Source organism: Talpa europaea, assembly GCF_964194135.1.
Source record: "Talpa europaea genome assembly, chromosome: 3".
Taxonomy (NCBI): domain Eukaryota; kingdom Metazoa; phylum Chordata; class Mammalia; order Eulipotyphla; family Talpidae; genus Talpa; species Talpa europaea.
The window spans coordinates 34,809,260-34,815,259 of NC_140069.1; positions in this window are offsets into that span (position 1 = coordinate 34,809,260).

The following is a 6,000-nucleotide window of genomic DNA, read 5'->3' on the forward strand; positions in this document are numbered from 1 at the left end:
TAATAGGGGTATGTGTATATAACGTTACTTTATTTGCACTCTTTTCTAATGCTTCTGAAACATTTCTAAATGATCTTATGTTAGGATACAGAGTAAAAGTAATTTTCCAAAGCACAAGTCACCACACTGAAAAAGTACCTTGAGATTGAATTCAAACATTCAAAAATCACATACTTGGAATTTTTGAAATGTTCTTCAAAACCTTTTAGGTCAAAGCAGAAATTATAGCAAACACTGATAACTTAGTGTAACGGCCAGGGAACTATTATGTGGACGGATGTAGGAAAGGCAAGGAATACAGAATACAAGCAATGAAGAATGGGATATATTTCTAGGAAAGACCTAGCAACTGGATTTTCTAAATTTCGCTACCTTGCAATCCTAAATAGACAATTTCCTAAATATAGACTATTCTAAGCACCACAATAAACTTCCTCATGACAGCATTCTCCCAATTAAGGTTAAACAAATTCTAAGCAGCTGGCAACAGTTGTTTCAAAGGAGAAGTCAGACTTTTCACCTTCCCATCGTTGTTCTCAGATGCCAGAATAATACTTGCTGTGTGATCTTTTTATTGAAAAGTATGGTCCTCAAAAACAGTATTAACATTGCTTCACTCATAAAACTGACACACTAATAAAACTGGTTAAATATCCCTATTGAAAAATTCAAATTGGGTCAAAAGTCAGTCTAACCCCAAGATACTCAGGAGCTTGTTAGAAATGCAGTGTCTCAGGTATTTAACAGCATGGATTAGATCACATGTATTATGGAGCAGCTACAAGCTGCCTCACTTAACACACCTAATGAGTGTACCTAATAAGAGTTTGATAAATGACTATTACTAGAATTCAGAAATTAGCAGTGTCTGTAAGAGTTCCGGTGCTTATATTACAAGCTGTTGTAAAATCCCAATTTGAGGCAAAGATGAGGTAACATTTTCCAAATATTTCAAGTGAGGATTGGTGCTTTGTTTTTCTCCTCTCTTGGAAATGTTCAAGGAGTGCAGTTAAAAATGGTAAAGAATGAGTCTGTCTCTAGTGAATAAAATCACATTGAGATAGATTTAAACTCAGTTCATGTCCAAGTATTTCAACAATTCTGGACAAAGTCAAACTCTATAAAAGCTGTTAAAGACCTGAATCAACTACCTAATTGGTGACAGGAGTATTGGCAACAGTTGGAACAGCAGTTTTAGCAAATTGAAGAGAGGGTAAATTTCATTTTCCAATGAGCTAAGTAAGCCCTTGAAGGTGATGACTTTGTATTGGTGTGGGTTAGACCAGTGCTGTTCACATTTGAATATGCAGACTAGTTGCCTGGAGATCATATTAAGATACAGATTTCCTGTATTTGGGGGTGAGACTGAGATTCTATTTTTTACACTTTCTTATTGTAACGGCAGAACAGGACACGGAGCAGGTTTTCTATGATTCTATGCAGACGGGGTAAAGGAGGAGAGTCTTGGAGGCCTCTGGCTTTTGCAGGCTTTTATTGGGATTTACCAGGTACACAGCAGGCAGGGGTGCTGTGGGGCAGGGAGGCTAGTAGGCCTCCCAGCCCCCAGCAAGTCTTTGCTCTTTCTGGGCTCTCTAGCCTTCTCTCCCATTCTCTTTGCTTCTGTCATTGTTCTTCTCATTTGTTCTTCTCTCAGCTTCTGCTGGTGTCCCCGTGACGCTGCACTTAAAAGCCCAGTCTTAGCCCAGGTGAATCCCATCTACAATATGTCCACACCCTATCCAGGTGCCTGCCATCAGGCATGCATTCAGGACCGCAGGGTTCTGTCTTCTATCCTAATGTCAGGAGGGCAGAAAAGCCTGATAATTTTGGCCTCCCCGGTGGCGCAGTGGTTGAGCGCTGGGTTGTGAAGCTGCCCGCAGCCTCCGCAGCACCGGTTCGATCCCCTGCTGCTCCCCGGCCACCAGAGGAGGGTCCCACATGGCGCGCAGACCTCTCCTGCCGCCCGCTGCTCCCCTCTGCAGTGTACTTCTGCCCTTCTGCCTGCTCTGGTCTGGTGAATTCTCTCACCCTCCCGCGCTTCTGACTGTACCCAGTGCATGTATAAACAAACAAATAAATAAACAAATAAAAATACATGCCTCTTTAAAAAAAAAAAAGAAAAGCCTGATACTTTTACCTTACTCTACACTTACGTGTTGCTGATACTATTCATCTGGGTACCTGCCACACTTGAAAGTAAAATAATTAAAAACTACACTGTATTTACTAATGGTGAAAGTGAAACAAACATAATTGTCTTAAAGCCACTCAGTAAATATTAGAATCAAATCTGATTGCAGGATTATTTTCTATGTAATGCTGCCTGTTACCCATACTACAGCACCCACTAAAAAGATTGACAAGAAAGTTCATTACTTCAGGTAAAGTTCATATCCAGGACAGAATGGCTGTGGAGTGGGTGGGATGACTTTTGTTTGTAATGTGACAAGCATGATTTGTGACAGGGATATCTGTAAATAGATCAGACGTGTGTTTGGAAGTTCAGAGTCAGAAAACTGGAAATTGAGGTTTGGGTTTTCTGAGTTGAAGGTTGTAGGGCAGGAAGGACACAGTGCAGGTTTTCTGATCCAGCAGACCAGGTAAAGAAGGAGTCCTAGAGAGTCCTCGGTGGCTTTTCAGACTTTTATTGGGATTTACCGGGTACGTGGCAGCCTTCTCTCACGTCTTCTCTGCTCTTCTCATGGCTCTGCTACTCTCTCGGCTTCTGCTCCTCTGCTTCCCTCTCGGCTTCTCTTCGCCTGTCCGTGACAGCGGCCTTAAAAAGTCGAGTCTTAGGGGGCCTCCCCGGTAGCGCAGTGGTTGAGCGCTGGGTTGCGAAGCTGCCCGCAGCCTCTGCAGCGCCGGTTCGATCCCCGGCCACCGGAGGAGGGTCACACATGGCGCACAGACCTCCCCTGCCGCCCGCTGCTCCCCTCAGCAGTGTACTTCGTCACTCTGCCTGTTCTGTTCTCCGCTCTGGCTCTGGTGAATTCTCTCACCCTCCTGTGCTTCTGACTGTACCCAGTGCTTGAATAAATAAATCTTAAAAAAAAAAAAAAAGCCCAGTCTTAGTCCAGGTGAATCCCATCTACAAATGCCCACACCCTACTCCAGGTGCCCGCCATCAGACATGCGTTCAGGACCTTAGGGTTCCGTCATCTATCCTCATGGCGGAAGGGCAGAAAAGCCTGGTACTTTTTACCTTACCCTACAAAGGTGATCTTTGAGATCATGAGAAAACACCCTGGACAGAGTAATAGGAAATAGAAGTAAAATGGAAAGGAGATTAAACAGGAAGGAACACCTTTATGCAATGGCATAGGGTAAGGAAAAATGTCAGGCTTTTCTGCCCTCCCGCCATCAGGATAGATGATGGATCCTTGCTGTCCTGAATGCATGCCTGATGGCGGACACCTGGAGTGGGGTGTGGGCATAGGTAGATGGGATTCACCTGGGCTGAGACTGTGCTTTTAAGGGCGGCGTCACGAGGATGCCAGCAGAAGCCGAGAAGAGCAGGAGAAGCCGAAAGAGAAGCCAAGAAAGAAGCAGCAGAAGCCGAGAGAGAAGCAGAGAAGGCCGGAGAGCCTGGATAGAGTGAAGACTTGCTGGGGGTTGGGAGACTGCCAGCCTTCCGTTCCCCACAGCACCCCTGCCTGCCATATGCCTGGTGAACCTCAATAAAAGACCTGCAAAAGCCACTAAGGACTCTGACTCCTCCTTTACCCGGTCTGCTGGATCCTAGAAAACCTGCACTGTGTCCTGTCCTGCCCTTTACAAATGGGTAGGTATTAAATATTATTTGTAAGCTTCAAAAATAATCCCATTATAAATTCTGACTTGTAGTTCACAACTACATATCTTAGGTAGTTGAGTTTAAATTAAATGGCTAGGAGAAATACAAGTTTGGGTCCCTGTAATCCTCTGGTCACATTACTTTTGTCCACTGATACATAAGCCTGTTTTAAGATACCTCGTTTAATGTACATTGTTGATTCACTAACATTAAGCCCATGACCAACAGCACTATCATTCATGGTCTTAATGAATTTTATCCACATTATATTTTCTCTGTAAAGCCTGTCACAGCCTTGCACTTAGGAACATGACACAGCATTATTCTCGGGGGCCATTTTATACCTCAAAATCACCAAGAAATTTTAGCACTATTAGTGTAAAGTGCACTTGATTTTAGTGTGAGCATTGAGATACGACAGAGTGACACCTCTTTGCACTTCAACTGGAACCCTGTCTGCCAAGTGACTCAAATTTGCTCCTCTATATATGCACATGCACATGAAAAAATCTTTAGTATTGATTGGGGTGTTAAAAATTTAGGGAGTAAACAAATTCACAAAGAATCCACAAAAATGACTAATTCATTCAACATTTTTGTTCAGTGTTAATTCTCATGTTTGGGAGCCATTTCTCTAATGAGATTTGAAGATGGTGATTTTCCTTGAGATACTATAACACTGACAATTCCCAGTGAATTAAGGATCACTTGAAAAATTCAAAAGGAATCCATGGTTACCATGAATTGCTCGGCTGACTTTTGCTGCTTTTCTCATATTTATACTGAGCCAGGAAATCTGAATATCCAGCAGTCATTAGTTTGCTGTCCTCTCTGGCACAACAAAAAAAGAATGTTTCCAGTATATATAGAACAGACCAAGATGAAATGTTGAAATCTAGAATACCTGTCCCAAATGTTAATTTTAAAGAACTCTTAACAAGACTAAATGATTATATGCCAAAAAAAAAAAAAATACAGAAAATAGAGGTTTTTCTTTGTGTGTGTAATTAACCAGACAGCATATTTGATATGCAACCAGGTATAAAATGAGATTGATATTTGAGTCATACTCAACCAGCTACAAATCTCTGCAGGTTATATACACAGCTAAGGAAACTGGGCCTTAGTTTTCATTAATTAACAATTTTATCACCTCATGCTAAAACTCTCACAATGATTGTGAGCGTGTGGTAGTCTTCTTGACTGTATGTGTGTGTATATGTGTGTTAGTGTACTTCGAGTGCCATAACAAGATACCATAGACTGAGTAGCTTTGTAACAGGGTGGTCCCCAGGAACACAAAGATCTTCACAAAGCCCAAGCCAGTTTTTCAACAGCAAATCGACATATGAAACAAACACACTAGAGAAACCAAAAATCACATTTGCGCTTATGGTAGCCAGTGCCATAGGGAAGCCCAATTTCCCCATGGGGCTGACTAACCACGGATGGCTCTGTCCTAAATCATGTTGGGCGCCAAATCTGTTATAGGACAAGGAGAGGGGCAGCCCAAACCCCTCAAACCTGCCTGTTCTAAATGGGTTCTGCCATCCGCCGCATCAACACAAAACATATGAGACTTTAATGGGAAGGAACTTTAATAAAACTAGGAAACAATACAGGTAAGGCAAAGAGTCTAGTTTCTAAATGAAGCACCCAAAGTTACCCGTCCCCTCGTGGGTACAAGTCCATCCATATGGGAATGGCTCAGAGCAAGGCCCCAAAGCCTGCCACAAGTCTAAAGCATCTTCCAGTGGGGACCCACAGAAAAGGGTCAGAAACAACCAGACAAGCCCGGAAGGAAAAGAGCAAAATCAACATCAAGATAAAAGCTGCCATTGTCACCTCCCCACGGGTCTCACCCACATCTGTGTCACCCAGTCCACGACCAAAAAGACAAGCTGTTTCTTCACGTGTCTCTAGGCTCCATGCACCTCCTCCAGGTCTCCTGGCTCCATCCTGCTCCTTCCTTCCTCAGTCTCTTCTGCAGCTTCTCTCCCTGCTCAGCTCCACCCTCCCTTGGGAGGGGCAGGGAATCTGGAACTTCCCCCTTTCCTGGGGACCACCCTGTTACAGCTTGACATAGTCCTCACAGTACTGGAAACTGGAAGTTCAACATCAAGGTAGCAGCCAATTACATTTCTGACTAGAGCTCTCTGCCTGACGTGGAGACAGCACCTTTTCACTGTATCCTCATGTGACAAAAG